Source organism: Carassius auratus, chromosome 5 (assembly GCF_003368295.1).
Source record: "Carassius auratus strain Wakin chromosome 5, ASM336829v1, whole genome shotgun sequence".
NCBI classification, from domain to species: domain Eukaryota; kingdom Metazoa; phylum Chordata; class Actinopteri; order Cypriniformes; family Cyprinidae; genus Carassius; species Carassius auratus.
The window spans coordinates 26,851,502-26,874,894 of NC_039247.1; the positions used below are offsets into that span (position 1 = coordinate 26,851,502).

At 35.6% G+C, this 23,393-nt stretch overlaps 1 protein-coding gene across 1 annotated transcript in view; it reads right to left on the minus strand.

The window, feature by feature from the left end:
* LOC113084161 (neuronal migration protein doublecortin) overlaps positions 1-3,381 on the minus strand; it is an 81,881-nt gene extending 78,500 nt beyond the window's left edge. Inside the window, exon 1 of the mRNA XM_026254802.1 lies at positions 3,237-3,381. The gene's annotated coding sequence lies outside the window, so the exon portion shown is untranslated. The remainder of the gene's footprint in view (positions 1-3,236) is intronic.
* Positions 3,382-23,393: the final 20,012 nt, after the last annotated feature.

Sequence of the window (23,393 nt, forward strand, 5' to 3'; positions counted from 1 at the left end):
CTGATAGAGGACAGTCCCAACATTAACTAGAGCAAATTTGAAGTCTATAACTCCAACTCTCTAGCACCACCACTTCCAAAGTTTCAATATTTTTATGGTAATAACTTTTGAACTGTAAATGCCCGTGTTAGGCATTTAAGGCGTCGGCCATTTTGAATTATGTTTTAAAATGCTGTATTTTTTGAACGCTTTATGGTATCGTATAAAAATGCTAATAACTTTTTATTGCATTAGCCTATTGTAATGAAACTGGTCTAAAAATATTCCATGGTTTATTGTGACAACATAGATACCAAATATGCCAGCCTGACTTCCTGTCCGCCATTTTGATTTATGTTGAAAACCTACTTTTACGAACTAAATCATTCATTGGTCTGATTTTCTGAGATAATCTAAAGACTGTGATGACAAAATTTTATGGATTTTGTGTCAATAGACAAATCCATTTTTCACATACTACAGCAACGAATTTGAGGCATAATGTTAAAATTGTAGCTGCACTTGTAGCTGTAGCTCTGCAATGCTTTGGCATATTGACACCAAACTTAGTGTGTCAATGTCAGTCACACAGAACACACCATATCAATTTGATAACAGCGCCACCTATTGGTCACACTTGATAAGCCAATAAATCATGCTATGAGAGGTTGTATTTATGATTTTTTCGCCATTTCGATTACACTCATCCTAAAATTACTGTAATTGCTCATTGTTGAATTTGGTGTGATGCCTAAATTAAATGCCAAGCTTATCTCCTCAATTTGCTGGTGGACTGCTTGGCCCCATAATTGCTGCTTGCAGCTATATTTATTATTATTATTGTTGTTGTTGTATCCAGTGTTTTTAGACCTTTAGGAGATGACAAACACAAATCCTTTAGGACTTTTGAAACAGCTAAGGTGCTTCCATCTCTATTGATTTATTTAGAGGAATCCTATTAACGCTTGTCAGTGCTACCTAGCTTGATGACACTTCAATTAGCTCCTTAATCAGTGCTCACAGCCTGACCTCCACTATATTTAGTCTGTAATGATGGGATTTCTGAGAGTTAGATTCTACAAGTCAGCTTACCTGACTTCCTGACACCAATCCAAAATCAACACACAATGCACTAGAGGGCAAGGGAAAGAGTTCATCCTGAAGAATTTTATCATCAAAGTGCCATTACATGGATTTATACTCCAAAAATTCAAGGTTATGATGCAAAACTACATTTTAACATCTTTTGAGGCTGTAATGTCAAGGTGGATGCGTTCCCCCGATATCTAAATCAGTAGTCAATATGGGGTTTTCAGTGTTTTGATTGCAATGGTTTGGCTGATAGGTTGTCGCTAGTATGCTTATAGGTTGTTCTGGGTGGTCACAAAGTGTTGCTAGGTGGTTACTTTTAGGTAGCACTCATGTCCATATGATATTCTAGTCTCTCAAAATGGCTTGGGTCTCTCCATCACTGTAAGCATATGGGATTTTTCCTGTTAGAATTTATGTTATAAGATAAATTTTTAACATTAGTATTTTCTAGTAGCTGTTATTATGTGTTTGTTGTACACAAATTATATAGTGGGGCCGTCTGTGGCATTTGGACATGGGCTTGTGTCCAATGTGACTGCCAGAAGGGATTGCAGCAGCTTTTCCAATTAAAGCCTGTCTACTACAACTCATCGCCACACCTTGGAATAGACACGATAATACTAAGAAGTTTGATTACAAAAGTCTGTGTAAAATGTTAAAGTGACAAATGCCTGAGTTGGCCACAGATTTCTGCTGATTTATGGGTTTGTTATTGTCTAATCATGTGCCCTGTGTTCCTCTGTGCCATTAACAAAAAAGGGATTACATCCTTGTTGTGGTCACACAAACACACTACTACACACCTTGACTGTTTTTTTACTGCCATCAGTGGTGCAGAGGGGAATAGGGTCTGGTCTCCTACACTCAAATGCACTTTTATACACCATCAAATTAATTGCTGTTTATTATATCGTATCTTTAATAAATATCGTATCTTTAAATAACTGTCATCAAAATAACACAAACCTTGAAGCTTGATTTTTATTTATTTATTTTTTCTTCAGAAAAAGACATTACCAAGTTGTAGTAATACTCCCTATTTCACCCATGCAACTTATTTTTTTAAGAGAAAGACTTCCAGTGGTCTTTTGAAGGTAATCACAAGCCAATAGTGTTTGCTGTTTGTAAAATACTGTTGTTTCAAGATGACGGGTTCAAACTTTGCCAACTGTACTGTTGAGTCTTTGTTGCTTAATAAACACTATGCTGCAGTGTACAGAGTCCAGAAACACATCACACTGAATCACATGATAAAACTGGTCATAGTGAAAGCAAATGTTCTCCAGGGGCAGGTCTGTATGCACCCCAATCCCCACCCCCCACCCCCTATCCACCCACATAGAGTGCTCTACTAGCCTGTTTCATTGTGTCTCTTTGGCACATGCTGCACTACAGCAAATTCAGGATGGGGCTTGTATCTCACACCCACTGCAACCTCCTGAGTATTACAGAAAAGTGCCTTACAATTTGAGAGCCCCAGAGACAATAAAGTTTAGCTCACATTTGCAACCAATCCTCATTTTGAATTACACTGTTTTGAACTAACACAAAAGCATCCTTATAAGAATTGCCTTTTTAAGATTATAGCAAAAAAAAAAAATCTCTAAATCACATCTTTTAGATATGTGCTCCCGATAAGATTATTCTCAATTGGATAAAATATCCCTCTTGGATATCAAAATAAATATAAAGATATTCTCTCAAGATTTTAAACCTACAGCTTTCTTTGTCATTTCCTTTTACTGTTCCATAACAGTATACTGTTCCATTAGTTATAATAAATCTTGTTGTAATTTTAATTGTATCCATAAGATCTCAATTGATTCTTAGAGGATTCTTATTTGATCCCATTATGTATGGGATTCAGATTAGTAGGATAGATAGATAGATAGATAGATAGATAGATAGATAGATAGATAGATAGATAGATAGATAGATAGATAGATAGATAGATAGATAGATAGATAGATAGATAGATAGATAGATAGATAGATAGATGTCTCGAACCTGAAACCATCTGACTGTTCACCCACTAACATTCACTCAAATCTGCCTCTATTTCTAACATTAAAGTTACTCACTAAACGTTAGCATAACATGACATACGTTTCGATTTATACGCCACATTTTCTTTTAAAGTAAAAGTATACCGGTGTTGGACTTACCAGTAGTACAGTGAGCTGCTGCTGCTGTGTGAGTGTGTGTGGGTGGGCGTGGATGCTGCAGGATCGCGCTGTGCTCCTTGTCTTTGTTTGCCGCTTCAGCTGCTGCTCCGACTGAGATGCCTCCCTACCGGCATACCGCGCGGTCCTAACGCCGCCCCACACACGCCCAATGGATACAGCAAACGCCTACTGCAGGCCCCACAAACATCTGCATTCATGTGTTAATAAACTGTCATGACCTTACCTTGGAGCCGAACTTACTGCAGTCAAATGTTATTTGTTGTGGACTACACAATTAATGACCATATACAAAAACTGCCCACTATTTTTATTCAATAGTTTGAGAAAGAGTATGTGATAATCAAGCACCAAAAAGACTTTAAAGGGGGGTATACAGAAATGTGGGCCCCCTTCTTCCAGATGAATGTGTTTTTTATTTATTTATTTATTTATTTATTTATTTATTTATTTATTTATTTATTTATTTATTTATGTATTTATTTATTTTTTATTTATTTATTTATTATTATTATACACACACACACACACAAGGTGCATTTGTCCGTTAAAGCGTAAGACAATACTTATGTATTATTATTATTATTATTATTATTATTATTATTATTATTATTATTATTATTATTATTAAATAAAACCCAAAGTCAATTGTTTAGGGCCCCCTAGCTTCCTGGGCCCATATGCCTAGCATACCCTGCACCTCCCATAACGGCGGCCCTGAGATAATAAACACTTACTGTAACTGTAGTGCCACATTGCATGTTTAATTTAGAACGTCCATTTATCATCTTAATTGTAATTTCTACTATAAAATAATAATTCACCTAAAATTAAATAAAATGAGGATGAGCAAATAATGGCAGAGTCTGTCTCTTCAATAAAACTGCTAATGAGTCAACAAAACCTAACCTTGTTGTGAAATACACCGCAGTCAGAATTTTCATGTCTGAAAGACTGCTGCAGCATACTATAAACATTCACATGGTACTAATTTACTGTCTGAAACAATAAAAGAAACAAAGGAAAGTTGTGGGGAAAACTGGCTATTTTTATTTCTTGATGGTTAAACCTCACATTTGCATATTGGTGGCCATTTACCTCTGTTTACAAACTTTACATGAATAATTCTGTGCTGACAAAATTTGAATTTTGTGATCTAGTTTACCCTATGTTTGCATATTGGCCACGATTCACCTTAGTGAACATGGGCAATACTGTGCTGTATGTTTCCTAACATCTTTTCACATAATTTTCTCATTATTTAACATTATTTTCAACACAGGTAAGTGCTTAAATTCCATGCCATTGCTATTAGTGTTTTGTGTGCTTTAGTACAGGTAATACATTGTATTCATCACAATCCAGGACCAGGATTTCAATGACCTGTAGTCATCAACATTTGATGTTTGTCAGTGACACTAATGCTCGCTTGAGTTTTCACAAATACATTAATTTGAACTGATATACTTACAAATATCAATATAAAGTAAAATATAAAACCAAGCTAACCCCTGGGCTAAAACATGTTTTTAACCACAATAAACACAGCACAAGTAATGTGGAATTTGGCACTGGATGACATGGAACAAATAATGAGAGATAACAGAAGGTGAACTTTTAATGTTACTAACTGTATAGCAATTATTTTTTATCTTTATTAAAGTACTGAAAGGATCATGTGTGTGTATCACTTCTGATAATGGTTGGATTTTACAATTCCTAAATGAGTCCATCAAGTGATTAGTAATTAAACCACACTAAAATCTAGTAAACATAATTAGTAATTATTTATCAAATACATTTATGGAGCAGTTTCAGCAGAATGCTCTTAATGTTTTCAGAGTTTCAACTATTTTTTTCTTATGAAATTTAGAAAGAAAAAATTTTTAAAGTACACTTAACTGTAGGACTGTAACTTTGGCTTCAGCATGTTATTATTTGAAAATGTATTTGTTTACATTTTTATTTAATTTAGACCAGGTATGTGTGTGTGTGTGTGTGTGTGTGTGTGTGACAGCGTAAATGTACACACATGCACTTGCAAAGACATATTTTTATGCTTTGAAGAGTTTGTTTAACTGTAAAACGAGGAATACAGTCATGCATGACTCATTATACAGATATATATGACCTCTTCACTTCAAAGATTCAAAGATTGCAAAGCATTGAGCAAACACAAGTCCTTTGATGTGTCAAAGCAATAATGAGAGAAGATTAATAGCAATGTTCTCTCCTTTCTACGTCATGTACACATTTAACCCTTTTAGTAGCAACAGCGTTTGGAATAATAACAAGGTCAGCACAGTTGCCAGTAGAAATCAGTACAGTTTATACATGTTTGGATCACACACTCATTTCTACTCATTATTTATGTATGCAGACAACACGTAAACTGTATGTGACAGTTGTTATGTGACGTAGTGTATGATGGGCAGGTTTGTGTTTCTATCAGTTTTTACAGAGTAGTATTTATTGGTGTGTTTTTGATGAGAAAGTGTGATCATTCACATCACTTCAGGAAACTTGACCTACTTGTGATTTGGAAATTTGTCATATAGATGCACACCTTGGTGAAAATAAGAGCCAATAGAAAAGTCTTTGTCTATTCCAGCAATTTCATTCTGACACATACATGTCTGTCATCTCCATCCCTTCTAATGAAGTTTAATTGTGTCTTCTCCTCTTCATTCATCTGTAATAGCACAATGGAAATAATAAGAAGATTTTTTTTTTTTTTTCACACACTTACTAAACATAATAAAACATTTAAGTTAATTGCTAATGCTAATTATTTTGTGGATAGTGGTACATTAAATGCTCTTAAAATACAATAGTTTGACACTGGCAGTTTGAATTTTATATATTTTTCTATCTTAACAATGGGAGGATTATTATTGTTTTTTTTTATTAATCTTTGAATTTATTTATTTATTTATTGGCTTGAAACACATGCTCTTGTTTTCTCTTTTTCACTTTCTGAAAAACACAGTAGGCATTTTACTACTACTTGAATGTGATAAAAATTTATTAGTATCTGCCATGTCAATGAATTGACATTCCCCAAAGAAAACACACAACTACAACTACAACTACAAAAAAAAAAAATATATATATATATATATATATATATATATATATATATATATATATATATATATATATATATATATATATATATATATATATATATATATATATATATAAAATACAGGGGAAGCCGTGGCCTAGGGTTGGACTCCCAATCGAAGGGTTGTGAGTTCTAGTCTTGGGCTGGACGCTGCTCCGGGTGTGTGCTCACAGTGTGTGTGTGTGTGTGTTCACTGCTCTGTGTGTGTGCATTTCGGATGGGTTAAATGCAGAGCACAAATTCTGAGTATGGGTCACCATACTTGGCTGAATGTCACTTCACTCACTCATATATATATAACATTTGAATTCTGAAGTTTGTCAGAATACAATTATTAACAAAGTATGCATTTCAGTCTCAGTATTACAGCAAGAGGCCTGAGAACAGGCATTGGAGTAAATTAACTTCTTCTAAGGTCAGTCTTATCTTTTGGGTCAACAACTATCATGGCAGAGCAGCAGTCTGAAGACAGTTCTTGCTGAGCAAGTTAGCAAATTAGCTGCCATCATTTACTCCACCCTCTTGACATTCCAAACTGTATGATTTTTTTTTTCTTCATGGCACGAAAGAGTTTTGAATACAAATATTTTTTTTCTCCATTCAATGCGTCAGTCTGTGGGTTCAAAAAACTGGGTAAGTTAGAAAAAATTACAAACTTATAACAAAGGAAACCTGGTGGATTTAGCTTTTAACATGACTGATATTCTGATCACATTTTATCCCTTTTCCTATCACATATCAGCTCCAAGAGGCATTTATTTGAAAGTAAAAAAAAAAAAAAAAAAAATTAAGAAAACATAAAAGTGGAAATAAATGGTGTCAAAAGGGTATTTAATAGGCCTATAATTGAAACTTTATGTTTTGTCCTTAAGTTGATCTGAAGGGCTGGCACATCGATGCACGTCATATTTTTACCACATCAAAATTATGAAAACCACTATTTCACTCAGTGAATAGCATCTAATGCTATTTGAAAGGTGTATATGCAATTAAATAAACACAGACAAACACAGGCAAAATGTGATGATAAGCTGTGAAAAGCCTTCAAAATGGGTTACAAAACACGTGTGAATTATGCAATGTTTTGTGTAACATCAAGTCTATCCACTATAATATAAATACATTAATATTTTTAAATACTCTGCTTTTCATTTTACTTTTCACCTAACATCATCAGGTTATAAATTTTGTTATGTACGAACTTTAATACTCTGCTTAGGAATGTCTCTTTACACCAATAATAATAATAAAAATAACTACAACAATATTACCATATTAATATAATAATATTAATTTCATATTACCAACACACAATAATTTTGTATTTATTATAAAAGCATTGTATTATATATTTCCAACAATATAATTACTCTGTGTACATAATTATGTTGATATTCTCATAGAATTAACAAACATTATTAAAACTGTATAGCAATCTTAATAGTTATTGTCCTTGGTGTGAACAAGCCTTAAATCTAAACACAACATAAGTGACCCCAAAAGAGTTTAAACATGATATTTATATATTCTCTTTTCATAAACTATCCCATCGACAGGCTGGGTTTCTTTTCTACTGGCTCCAAATGGCCTCTGCCATTTCTTCTGGGTGGGGCAATCTGTTTTTGGGTGCCTCTCTCTGCCTCTTTAGTCTTCAGCTGTCTCTAAATTCTCAGCCTCTTGTACCCATCTCATATCACACATTACTCTGATTCAAGCTGACCACAATCTCTGTCATACTTCCACACAGCTGCTGCCCTAAAGAAATAGAATAGAATGTTGAAATGTCTTGAAATAGCTACAAAATAAGGAATAAACATTCAGTTTTTGCATGCTCTGAAGACATGTCAGTGGTGCTAGTTTTTATTTATTTATTTATTATGGCACATTGCCATGGTGTTGCAGATTTTAAGGTGTTCTAAAGACGAAATGTACATGTTGATCTCTGGTTGCTACGGTGTTGTAAGCTGGATCCCAAATGACGAGCTAAACACTATGCACTTATACACTACTGTACTTATGCTCTTATTCACTCAACTGTGTAATGTATGACTTATAAAAGGTTATTTTGACATTCAGCATCGGAGTCTGAAAGCTGCTTCCTCTCCACTACTTAATTAGAGCTGAGACAAATGCATGAAGTGTCCAACAATCCACACTTTTTGTTGTTATTGTTTATTTAAGTGCATCATCTGGTTATTAAAAGTGTAATTTTTATTTTTACGAATTTTCAGTGTGAACGTTAGCTTCACTTCCTGTCTCCTGAGATGCCTTCATCTGGCCGCTTTTTGAAGGCAGCATATCAAAGCTCACATCTCCTGTGGCGCGGGAATCCCTCGACGCACCCTTCCTGGACCCACAAGGACACCAGCGTGCATGCACGGGGAAGAGACCGGTCTCCTGAGGAGAGGCGCGTTGGGCTTTTAAACAGCGCCGGTGATGAGGCTTCATTTCTTTCAGGTGTGCCCCATCACACGCCGCCAGCCCTGACTCGTCCAGCGCCCCTCCTCTCACACACCCACTCCAGTCGGGAGCCTGGTGAAGGGCGGCGATTTAGGACGGGGTGCCAGTGACAATCAGGGAGGATGCAGCTGACTCGTCACATTCCCCCTCCCAAGCGACATCCCCGTCATCAGGACGCCGCCCACACGGGAGTGCTACCATCCTCAACCAGGATCCAAACAGTCGGAGTGGGGGGGGATTCCTCTCCAGGCGGTCCTCCCTCTCGCACACACCGGAACAGGGACAGAGAAACCGGGTTTTAGTGACAGCCTCAACCAACCACAGGGTAAAATGACAAAAACAGAAAAGTCACTTACCCCTTTTGTGGCTGGGAGGCTGTCCCAAGTTTTCCTCCGTCCCAGTCCGGGTTCTCCTGAATGTTTGCAAGCGAGAGGGAGTGACATCACCAGATGTTTCCCAACTGCGCTGTCTAGGCTCTGCCTTGCCCACATTCTCCACCACTGTGACGGGAGGAGCACAAGACAGACACAGTGGGTATGGCATCAGGCCTCGGAAAGGCTTTTATTAACAGAAAATCAAATAAAGCAGGTGATAAAAGTGGCCAAAGGGGAAGAGTGTCCAAAACAACAGGGAATCTGGTGTCCTCGTCGTGCTTCAGGGTTCGTGTGGGTTGGGCAGTGTTCATGGAGGAAGGGTCCAGGTAAGGGGCGGAGTCCGGTGGCCGCACGCACTCCCCTCTTCCGTCCGGGGTGCGAGGGGCGGCGGCTTCCTCTAGCGGCCGCATCACTCTCGTTGGCCGCGGCGCTGGCATGGGATGGACGGCCTGGCATTCTGGCCTGATGGCCGTGTAAACGGGTGCAGTTCCCATCCAGATTGCGGGTATGGCAGCTCATGTCTCTTGTGGCGCGGGAATCCCTCAATGCACCTGGACCCACGAGGACACCAGCGTGCATGCACGGGGAAGAGACCGGTCTCCCGAGGAGAGGCACGTTGGGCTTTTAAACAGGGGCAGTGATGAGGCTCTATTTCCTTCAGGTGTGCCCCATCACACGTCGCCAGCCCTGACTCGTCCAGCGCCCCTCCTCTCACACACCCACTCCAGTCGGGAGCCTGGTGAAGGGCGGCGATTTAGGATGGGGTGCCGGTGACAATCAGGGAGGAGGCAGCTGACTCGACACAATACATAGCACTTACAACACAATCATAGTTCAGTGTTCATGGGACACACACACACATGCACACATGCATAATGTGTGTACCATTATGGTGTGAGAGTTGTTACCTCTAGCAGAACCACTTCTCAATATTATTAACTCGTAGTTTTCTTTAGGTCACATCCCAAAACCATTCAAGCTAGAGGTTACTGAGCCTCTTATTAAGAAACCACTAGATCAGAGAATCTAATTTTCAAATCTTTCATTTAATAAATGTAATTTTTAAATTTAGCATTTAATTTTAGAAAAAGTTGTGGCTGCTCAATTGAGCTCCTTCCTGCAAAAAATATCTCTATGAAGAATTTCAGTTAGGTTTCAGGCCCCACCATAGCACAGAAACTGCACCTTTTAAAATTACAAATGACTTTATTTTTGCCTCAGATAAAGGCTCCATCTCTTTGCTAGTTTTACTTGATCTTAATGCTGCGTTTGACACCATAGATCATGACATCCTCATAGATAGATTACAAAACTATACAGGTATTCAAGGACAGGCTTTAAGATGGTTTACATCCTACCTGTCCGATAGCTACAACTTTGTTTATTTAAATGGGGAGTCATCTCATTTGTCAACAGTAAAATATGGAGTGCCACAAGGATCTGTCCTAGATCCTCTGCCATTTGGAATAAACATGTTGCCCCTTGGCAATATTATTAGAAAATTTGGAATTAGTCTCCCTGTTATGCTGATGATACTCAACTATATATCTCAACGAGACCAGATGAAACTTCAAAATTATCTAAGCTAAAAATTTAAAAGATTGGATGACCAATAATTTTCTATTATTAAACAGCCTGCATTACAGGTAGTCCAAAATGCAGTGTCTAGAATCCTTACCAGGTCAAGAAAATATGATCATATTAGCCCAATTCTACAGTCTCTGCATTGGCTACCTATTAAGTTCTGTAATAGTTCCAAAATATTATTACTTACCTATAAGGCCCTTAATGGTTTAGCTCATGTGTACCTAACTAGCCTTCTACCATGCTATAATCCATCATGCTCCCTAAGATCACAAAACGCGGGACTTTTGCTGGTACCTTAGTTTAGCAAAGTCCACTAAAAGAGGTAGAGCTTTTTCGCATTTGGCTCCCAAACTCTGGAATAGCCTTCCTGATAATGTCCGGGATTCAGAGACAATCTCTCTCTGTTTAAATCTCTTTCACCAAACATTCAAATAATGCATTGCATAATTTTGGACTGCATTTATATCTGATCAAATGCTCATTATCATTCTTGCTATTTTATAGCATTCATAGCTATGCTAATAATATCTCTATTTGTTTTTCTGTTTTGCCACGGGATTTACATGCCGTGGTAACTAGGATTTACACAACCTCCAGTCTGGATCCAGAACACCTGAGAAGAGATGATGCCAACCCCTCAGAGGATCTCAGATGAAGCTAACCCTGAGATAACATACATAACTACCATATTTAGCTAAAAGTGTGATTGCATCATATAATAATTGCTGTTAATAGTGTTCATCATATGTTTGATACCATCTTTAATAGATTTTTCTGTACATTTCTGCCATATGCAAGTTAACTGACAGTCACCACTGATAAGCTACTACTAAATATTGTAGAAACGTAATTTTCTATAAAGTTTCTTTGCAATGATTTGTAAACCTATACAACTAATCTAAAATGCAGCTTCAAGATTAGTCTTTGAAGAGCCAAAAAGAACATGTCACACCTCTGTTTATCAATTTGCTACCAATAACTGCTCACATAAAATTTTGCCTAAAAAACCACCACTGCATCTGCACCACTTTACCTAAATCCACTGCTTCAGAATTGTGTGCCCTCTTGAAGTTTGCATTCTGCAAGTGAACAGTGCATTATAGTGCCATCCCAAAGAGGCATAAAATCAAAAAGAAAAAAAGAAAGAAAAAAAAGAGTCCTTAACTTCAAGAAATGGCTAAAACACATATTTTCCATTTTCATTTGACCCTTTAACTCTTGCACTCTATGTTTTTATTCTTACTACTTGTCTTCTTTAAATAAAATAAAAAATGCATTCACTATTCATTTTCTATTCTATCTACATATTTTCTTATTTATTATAAAAAATGACCCTCTACACACTAGCATTCTCTATTTTTTCCTATTCTTTTGCCTTGTTTTATTTTTATCTAAAAATACCCTCTAAAACTAGCATTCTCTATTTTTTTTAAATGCAAATAAAGAAAGAATTAGAAGAAAAACCTTACTAAATGTGCTACATTAGGCTTAAAGGGACTTGTCACAGTATATTGCACTTTTTTTTGTTTTGTTTTGTTTTTATTGCTTCTATTGTCCCTAATTTTAAGTCACTTTGGATAAAAGAATCTGCTAAATGACTAAATGTGAATGAGTTTAAATGACCACAGTGTGAATTATTTCAATTTACCATGGTGGTTTGTAAGAAGTACAAGGTGTGTAACATTTCATTTCTTTTGTTTGTGTGTGTATGATTTGTTTCCTTGAAGATCCATAGGAAAGTACAAATTTATCTTTTGAGTCCAGTTGTTCCTCCTACACATGCGAAAACACTCATCTCTTGAGAAAAGTCGCTAGTAAACTTGCGTGTTATATTTCAGAAGCAATACAAATTGTGTCAAAGCAGCTTCACAGAGATTCACAGGAGACAACAAAATCAATTATGAAAAACTATGCTATAGAAATAGTTTAGATTCTGTTGTAAAGCAGCTCTGAAAGACAATAGTGTCATTGTTAAGCTCTCAAGTCAGTTTAGATTAATAAGAGAGTAAAGTTAAACAATCAGGTATAAGCAGTTCTACAAAAGGCAGTAATGTTTTTTATTCAGCTCAAGACAGTTCAATATTGATTCAAGTCCAAGCCAGCAGATGATATAGTGACAAGGAACCCCAACTCCATTAGGTGACAGATATTGAGGAAAAAATAAATACAAATAAAAAAAAATCCTTGGGAGAAATCAGGCTCAGTCTGGGAACCAGTTCTTCAATGGACAAAGTGAAAAAAATTCAATATAATATTGACTGAGGTGTGTCACACTGGCATTATGTGGGAAAAGTTGTAGAAGGAGGTGTAGTTTGTTCAGCAGGTAGGAATACATGAAGACCATTTAGCCAGTAGATGCCTGATTTATCAGCGGCCTTAAGCATTACGAGAATACCTTCTCGATCAAACTGTATTTCAATCCTAGCTGGTCCTGGCACAATCAGTTCATAGCTAAGGATCCTTTGCTGTGGATCTGTCCTAAGGGTTTGTGTAGTCGCCGAGGTCTTCGCTGAGCATCTGTCCCGAGAGCTCATCGTATTGAGGTCTTCACTGAGCATGTTGTGGTTGTTCCTGGGTGCATGTACACCATCTGATCTGGATACAGCCTGTATCCAGCTGACTACAGTAACCTCAGAATATTTCAGATATTATGAGCTGGCCAGAATTTTGCGACTGCAATTGACTTTAATGTGACAGGAGCTTGCTGAAGTTCTGAGGAGCTAATTACAGGGTAAATAAGTAATCAGCATGATTTTTGATGTTTGATAGGGTGTCAATGCAGTGTGGACAGAACCAGGCTAATATGATCATACTTCTTGGTTCTATTAAGCACTTTAGCTCCTGCAAAAAGAGCACATAAACTTAACACAGGTATTTAGTTAAGTTGTATCCATCTTGTAACCAGTAAAATGAAGTAAAGTTCAGTAATGTAGTTTCAGTATAATGTATAATATTAATAACATTTCTACCAACACATATGGAGGAACAATGACTGTCATGGATAAATCTAAAAAATGTGTTTTTGGAAACATAAGGAACCAGTATATGGACTGGCAGTGTATGTGCATGTGTGTGTTACTGTGGCATCTGGTTAAAGGAGATATAAACAGATGATTGGAGGTGGCAGCAGATGTCTGGGTGGTGGGGTGTAGGGGATGGGCGTCAGGGAAGAGACAGAATGAGAAATAAACAGGGAGGGGCAAATGAGAAACAGGAGGACATCCAAAGTGACAGAGCACCAGTATGGAGCAGCTGACCCAGACACAGTGGCGCTCAGTCAGGTGTGCACAGTGCCCACTGGAGGAGTAATGGGACCCCCATATGGCAGACAGGACAAGTGATGCAACCTAGAATCAATTTAATACTCCATCTATGCATGCTAGAAAGAAGAAAAGAAAAAAAAAGAAATAAAAATATATTATATATATATATATATATATATATATATATATATATATATATATATATATATATATATATATATATATATATATATATATATGAATATATATAATAATATAATATATATATATATATATATATATATATATATATATATATATATATATATATATATATATATATATATATTACAAACTATATGTTGCACATGCAATTATTTACTTTAAATTAAACCTTGTGGGGACACGTGTGTGTGTGTGTGTGTGTGTGTGTGTGTGTGTGTGTGTGTGTGTGTGTGTGTACAATTTGCACATTCAAATAAGCACACATATGAGGATCCGGAGTCATATTTCTTGGAAAAGAAAATCAGGTCATATGGATGGGGTAAAGAGCAAAATATGAACCAGTCCAAGACTCTGGCCAATAAATGAGTATTCAGATAAACAGCTGTATCTACTCTGTTTACATGTGCTTGTACATTTGATAAAGCTAGACAAAGTTGACTATAGTCCCGCTACACATTATTGTCTGATCTCTGTGTATGAACAACTCCAACTAGCAAGAGTTAAAAAACAGAGTATCAATTAAGACTAAAAGGTCTATTTTTCAAATAATAATAACAATAATATGTAATACATTGTGAATTGTGGCCTCTATAGCAGTGTTTAGCACTGAGGTAATGAAAATAACAGGACTTGGTCAAACTGACCTTTTCTCAGACACACACACACACACACAAATAGATAATTTCATAGGAGAACCAGGTATATATATATATAGCTAAAATAATATGAATGCTTTTTTATTTAAAACAAGATGCTCTGATAAATATGCACTATTAACTAATAAAGGGGTGTGGTAGGCAAATTTACTAGCAGACTGGGAGGGAATAAAAAAAATAAAGAGAGATAACAGGAAATGGTGAAGGAATGAAGGGGGAGGTTAACCAAAAGACATGACCTGGATTTCTTTTATCTGCTGTTCCATTGTCATGGTTACGGGACGCAAAGTGTCTTTTGTTTTGATCAGAATGAAGGTTTGCAGGAGAGAGCAACTGCTTAATGGGAGATCTCTGGAAAGCCATGACAAAACACAAAGCATAGACTCAATATGCATAGACAACTCTTATGCTTCTTTACTCTTTTCCCTTTTTTTCTCGTTTTCATGGTACTACAAAGTACTTAAATGGATACCATAGTATTTCCAAAACATGATTTTACCATGGTGTTATATCCAAAAATAGTAGAACCATGGGTTTTTTTGTTACTTGATGTCTTTTTTCCATTGTTCTTGATATGTTATAATCAGTGCTGTCATTGAAGGGAAGAGCACTCTGCCCACCCCTTTGCTGTGCCCATGCTGTGTGACTGGCATTACCACAGGCTTAAATAGTGTGTGTGTGTGTGTGTGTGTGTGTGTGTGTGTGTGTGTGTGTGTGTGTGTGTGCATGTGTGCGTGTGTGTGTGGTGGGCTGACTGTGTGTCCTCTTTCTTGAAGCATGTCAGGTTTGTCTGAGAGACTCTAATTTAGCCAAGAATAAAAGCGTCTCTTTGAGATTAAGGGCAATTAGAACAGCATAGGAAACTGTCCCTAATTTAAACTCATTGTTATTGTAGAAGCAGGTGTTTACCAGATTCAGTAGTCATTCACAGCTTTTAGCTCTCAATTTACTTGAAGATGAGCATGCTTAAAAACTTTGTAAAAATGTGTATAAGAGATTGTAAAAAAAAAATTAAGAACCAGAGGCTGGTTGCCTGGTTAGCGATGATGGCAAAAACTGATTTCATAAAACTGAGTTTTGTGGATTTTAGTACATTGACTTTTATTTGCAATTGTATTAACCAGAATATGGTAAATAACTTTAAAAACAAATGTGCGTTCCTGTCATCGGATTGCAATAGGATAAGGGGCATTCGCATATCTATTCTCAGTATGGCAGCCGCAGTGGATGCATAGAGTACCAAAACACGAATTTGCGATTTGAAACAATGGCCTTAGCACCCGAAAGGGTAGGGATGAGGTGACCGTGGACAGATGTCAATAGTTTTCCCTGGGAGTCACAGTTCGTTGTCGATTAACTTTAAGTTATTAAAAGTGGGATAGGCGGAATCGCGCTGATAGCTGGCTCTCTCTCGCGCATGCTCCACTTCAGTTCACATATACAGTGCAAGATCAGTTCTCGCTCAAATACACACACATCAGTCCAAATATTATTTGTGTAGAATATCTCACGTAAATACAGCTATGGATTAAGTGAAGGTTAACAGGTGGGTGAAAACTGAACGTGTGTCAGTATTACATGCATAACGTCTTAAAGTGAAAACATTCCTAATTAAGTACCTATCCATGTCCTTAATGTTAACCAACAAATATTAAAGAAATATTTTAAGTAAACCTAATGTATCTGGGGGGAAAAATAGTTTAATTTGTATATATTTTTTATTTGTCTTATTATCTTGTTCTGCTTCTTTTTCAAATAAATATAAATTATTAAATAGATATACATGAACAACTATAATTTTTCAAAAGTTGCTCACATTGGATAGTTCACTCAAAAATTAAAATTGTCATCATTTAAGTTTTTTCAAATTCAATCCTTGATTGAAATTTATCACAGAAAATAAATACCAATATAAATGTTGGTAACAGCAGAGTGGCTAAAAGTAATGACTAAAAGTTGACAAAATGCATTGACTTTTCGATGACTAAAACTACACTAAAACCACATAAGACTCATATGACTAAAATGTGACTAAGACTATTAAGCATTTTCATCTCATGATAAAGACTAAGACTAAATCAAAAATCCCTGTCAAAATTAACATTGTCACTTAATTTGTATATGTTTTTAATAGTACTAACATATTTTAAAAGAAATTTTTCTCAATTAAAATTGATTATGATTTAAGAATGTTTAGATATTTGTAAATAAAAAACCAAACAAAAGTACTAAGAAAACCTTTTATTATTATTTTTATATTTTATTATTAATATTATTTATTTATTTATTTATTTATTCTCAGTGTAATAGGATTTGAAGGGGGAAAGGCATTCAGTCTAGTACATATAGTTTCCAATATAACTACTGTGAATTCAATAGGATAAATGCTCCTTTTGGATGTCAAAGGAAATCTTATATTTTAGGCTTTTAAAACTCTAATACATCTGATACCATTCAATACAGGAAGAGTTCTGATAAACCTTAAACAACATCCAATAGGACTAGCATAAGAAGAAAAACCTGAAAAATCTGAACCAGTTTCACTGTATAGACCTTTTATTATTATTATTATTATTATTATTATTATTATTATTATTAGATGATTCAACTTGATCTCATTAGGATATTTTAGGCATTAGCTCCGAACTATAATAGAAATTCCAATAAGAATCCTTTATAAAGTATTTTACTTTAGGTGGTTCATCCTTCCAGGAATATTTGCATCATGCAGAGACTGCAGAGGCAGAGACTAGTTACCAACTCAGGAAGTAAGACAATCATAATTGTATGATAGTCAAAGGGACTTTGATAAAAGGCAAGCATAATGTGTACAGGTTATGTTTGAACACATTGATGAATGGGCAAATGAGGTCTGGTACAGTTTACTTGTGGTCTTTTTGATCCTGCAAGTTTAAATAATGCCACAGACCACAAACACTTTGCTATACGCTGTTTTATGCTATGTCGACTTTTTCTTTTTCTTTTCAAGAGTTCAAAGTACCTGTATGACCAAGTCAAGTTTAGTGTTTCTGAAGTTTCAGTGCTCAAAGCATGTTTGTGTATGATGAGGTTTTGTGTATGACAATGGTTTTGTTAATGCTCTCTCATGCATTTTGTATGACGTGTGTAATTGTGTCTGTGTGTATTTACTTGACTTTACACTGAAAATGGGAATCTCATTGTCTGTAAAGATCATTCTTTTTCAGAGCACTTTGAAGTATTTTTGAATTACTTTCTATTTAATTTAAACAACAGTCTGTACATCACAGAAACCATACAGATAAATAAACATATTCATATACACATTTAGCTCGGTATAAACTTGGTCTTTATAAGACAAAGTGACAGTAATGGTTTAAATACTATAATGCACTGATATCAATTTAGCATTTGGGCAGTGCCCCCTCTGGCCACCTGGATTTCCCTTACGAAAAATAAGTTTATTCAAGTGTGCTATTAGCATACTTCTTTAAAAACTAAAAATAGGAAAGTATGTTTTAGTTTACTTTTTATGTACATCTCATAAATGGGCTTTATGTACTCCTCATAAATATACTTACAATGTAATTTAAGTATAGTTGACTTATACTTACACAAATTCTAAATGTATTTGAGCTATACTCCTATAATCCGTGTTTTCATTATTACACGGTAGAGGGCGCTAATACAAGTCTTCTGTACAGAATTCACAAAAAAACACAAGTAAAGAAAAAAAAAGAAACACCAGATTCTAACACATGTAATGAAACACCATCAAAACAATTACGGTCAAGCTTTTGGGTGTTGATCGACTCCATCCACGTTTGGATTATCATTCTGAATCCAATTCATATAGTCTTTTTTTCAGCTTCTTGTTCAAATGTCTTTTATCTTTTTATGAAACACTAAAGTATTTGGTGTGTTATAAATAATGAATGAAGCTTGAATAAAATGTTTTTGTTTACAAGCAGATTTCTTTGTTCTTTCTTTGGATGTTTTGTATGTTAAGATATTCATGTAACAAAATATATACACATTGAAACCTAAATAGGGGTATACTGTAGTAGTATACTTAAAGTATACTTGCAGTATAAAACTACTAGACTAGTAGTTTACTGAGACTATACTTCAAAGTGTACAAAGTATTTAATTAGTAAACTATCAGTGTACCTATAAAATCACTTTTAGTATAATTGCAGAACAAACTACAAACATAGAGGTAAACTAGTAATGTACTCAAAGTTTGCTACTGTTATACTTAAAGTATACTTAAAAGCAGTACTGCCGCTCCCTATACGCAGAGTACGCAGTTTGCGTAGGGCACCAACTCCCTGGGGGACACAGTCCCAGTTGCTCAAAAAAAACCACCACGCTCGTCAACACTCGCACATCATGTTTGCGGCTGAATGTTAATAATTCGTTCGATATTCACAAATTTAGGGACAATCTCTAAAGTTACATGCAATATTGGCTATATAGGGTAATACACTTTCTAATGTCGATAGCATTTGAGGAGAATGACTTACAATAATAAAAACAACTGTAATTGTTAATCTAGGTGTCAACTATAATGCACACCTTTTTCATATTTATATGTATTAAAATAAATTGTAAATCATTTAGGTAAAAACGAGGCCCTGTATCACTTTCAGACACACACACTGAAATAATTTCACCACCACCAATGTATTTTATATTCTCTAAATTTCTATGTTCCCTTATGAAAATTAGCCAGGTTTTAACAGGAATAACACACACACACACACAAAAATCATCATTCTTTTAGCCATGTTAACTGCAAATTAACCACGGTTTTGTTGCTTCACATAATGATTTCCAAATAAGTATTAATATGCTGTAATATTTTTGTTGTTGTTATAAAAACTAAAAACTTAAAATTCATTATATAAAAACAATGAGGTAAAAATTATTAGTTAATTACACTGTCAAAAATACAAAATGTAGGCTAATACTAAATAAACAATTATACATAACATGGTATTACAAATACCTGCAAGGGGATTCAAAGGCCTGGTAATTGCTGCTGCTACACTTACAGGATGATCGAATCCTTGTTTAGGCTATTGGCCAAACACTTAATTAAAATATTCACTTAATCTTTCTCTTTTTTTTTTTTCTTGCCAGGTTTCTGTTATAGATGACACAGCTTCTATAATTTCTTCTGCAAAAAACTTGGGGACAACACAACCCTTGGTTTCATCACAGTAGAACTACTTATTTTCTTTTGCATGATTTCTGAATGCTTGAGACTATATAATAAATTACAGTCATAATAAAGTTATAGCCATTGGTAAATGTTGAGAGCTACAATTGTAAATATGTAAATAATACAATTTATACATTTATTAACTTTTTTATTTTATTTTTTTTGTTATTTTTTTATCAAAGTTCTATTTTCACCCCTATAGTAGGTGTTTTTTTTTTATATTATTATTATTATTTATCATATTTGAGGAAGGGGGGCACAACAATACAATCCTGCTTATGGCACCCATTTGGCCAAAGGCTTATAAGTATACTTTTATATTTGCATACTTGCTACAAATATACTTGAAGTTTACTTAAGTATACTTAGTATATAAATAAACTTGAAGTAAACTACCGTTTTGTAAGTGTTGATGTGATGGCATTCATTCTAATGGTGCTTAAATGATATTGATACAATTCTATACTAATATATGTTTATTATTATTTATAAAATATGTGCATTGAGATTACATCATGGATCTGTGGTCATATTTCATGAGACTTTATTTTGGACCAGAGATTGTTTACCAAAGACCCATTTAAGTCTTTCCACACACACACACACATTGTGTTTTCATGTTTTATTGGGACATTCCATAGATTTTTTTCTAAACTGTAGAAACTGTATTTCCTATCTATCTATCTATTGTGGCGGGAGGAGCAAACGACAGACACAGTGGAGACGCTTTTATTAACAGAAAATAAAGCAAAGCAAATGGAATAAAGGGTCCAAAACAACAGGGAATCTATCTGCCGGTAGGTCCGGGACGCGAGGGGCGGCGGCTTCTTCTAATGGCTTCATCGTCCTCGCTGTCCGCGGCGCTAGACGGGGATAGACCGCCTGGCATCCTGGTCTGATGGCCGTGTAAACGGGAGCGGTTCTCGTCTGGACCGCGGGTCCGACAGCTCACGTCTCTGGTGGCGCGGGAGTCTCTCAACGCAACCTTCATGGACCCACGAAGAGACACTGTGCATGCACGGGAAAGAGACCGGTCTCCCGAAGAGACGCGCGTTCAAGTAGGGCTCGCTGCAGCCTGCGGTGGACATCCAACCCCGCCCACATCCAAGTGTGCCGTCAGAAGTCATGCCCATCCCCGACACAACCCCGCCCACGTCCGAGTGTGACCTAAACGAAAGCCACGCCCATATAAAAATACGTCACCGCATGTGATTTCCCCATCCCCGTAGCGGGAAACCCGGAAGTATGTTGAAGCAATTTATGGAAGTTTAGGGGATCTAAATAAAATGACATTGTCATTCGCTTTACTAATACACGTTTTCTTATTTTTGTAAAGGATGTCTAGGCTAAAATGGCACAACTTAAATCTAATATATATTTAATATGTCTAATATAGGGAGATGATTTCGTCATCATAACAGCCCTAAAAAAGCTTGTGTTGATTAAAGTAGGCTAATTGTTAATTAAAACTTTTAAACTTTGTTAATTTAATGAGATAAATTCACATTTACTAAGATCGATTTTGACCTATCCAAAATTGAAATGCATCTAATTTAAAGGGGACAATTAGATTTTGGTATTGTACAAGTATGCAAAATTATTGTAAAAGTTGGTATTTGAATGAAAGAATTAACAGTTCCCATAGGCTACATATACTTAGGCTGAATAAAGATTGCATTGACAGATTATAAGTAACATGACACTGACCTTCAGTTGTTCATCACAACTTGATATGAAACATGTCCAGGTCCTCCACATACTTAAAGATGAATGAAAAAGGCATCCATTGTTTCATTGGGTATTTTTATATTTACTATTTTATAAAAATAATTACATGTACAATTTTACAAAAATAAAAATAATAATATACACCACCAGTCAAAGGTTTTTGAACAGTAAGACTTTTGTTATTTTTTGAAGTCTCTTCTGCTCACCAATAGGCTACAGCATTTACTTGATACAAAATACAGCAAAAACAGTAATGTGAAATATTTTTACAATTCAAAAGAACTGTCTATCATTTTAATTTATTTTAAAATGCAGTTTATTCCTGTGATCAAAGATTAATTTTCTGCATCATTACTCCAGTCTTCAGTGTATTATCATAATAATAATAATAATAATAAAATAGTTTTTGAGCATCAAATCAGCATATTTGAATGATTTGAAGGATTTGAAGGATCATGTGACTGGAGTAAGTCACCTTTGAAATCACAGGAGTAAATTTAGTTTTAACAGAAATATAGACAATTGTTAAATTAAAATAGCAAAAAAAAATATTATACAAATATTTTCAAATGGACTGTTTTTGCTGTACTTTGTATTAAATAAATGCAGGCTTGATGAGCAGAAGAGAGTTCTTTAAAAACATAAAAAATCTTACTGTTCAAAAACTTTTGACTGGTTGTGTTTAAAGGTCCCGTTCTTCGTGAAGTCATGTTTTAAACTTTAGTTAGTGTGTAATGTTGTTGTTAGAGTATAAATAATATCTGTAAAATTCTAAAGCTCAAAGTTCAATGCCAAGCGAGATATTTTATTTAACAGAATTTGCCTACAAAAAATGACCTGTTTGGACTACATCCCTCAAGTTCCTGCAGTAATGACATCACTAAAACAGTTTTTTGACTAACCTCTGCCCACAAAAAAAGGGCGGGGGGAGGGGGTGTGGTCTTGTTGCGCTCCGACAGAGAAGAGGAAGAGCTGTGTTTGTGTTTGTCGCCATGTCGTCGAAATGCTGTTATTTTCATCTCGGAGTCCAATCACCTTTGTTTGGCCTTCCCAGGGATGCTGTAACTTGGAGATTAATGGTTACAATTTATGTTTAACTCGGTTCCCGAAAATTATAATCTACATGTAAAACTATGTGCAGCACATTTTGCTGAGGACAGCGAGCTGAGAACAGCTTCCTCAATCTCAATCAGTTTAATGCCGGATTCGCACAAAGATTATTCCTGAAAGATGGAGCAGTTCCCTCTTTGTCTCGAGAATGCGACCAAAACCGGTAAGTGTACTTTATTATTTAAATTGGTGCATTTAACAGTTTTTGTAATTTATTACACAAAGGGCAGCGTTGTTTAGCTTTGTTAACTAGATGTTAGGGCTGTGCAAAAAAATCCAAAGTGATTTTCATGCGCATTTCATCAATAAAAATGCTCCTGTGATTGTAAGTACACCTCCAGCACATGCTCCTGCCCAATTGGTTCTCAAAACTATTCCAAAACTAGCCCAATCGCATTTCCAGAAGGGCCAGGTGCAAGCTGCT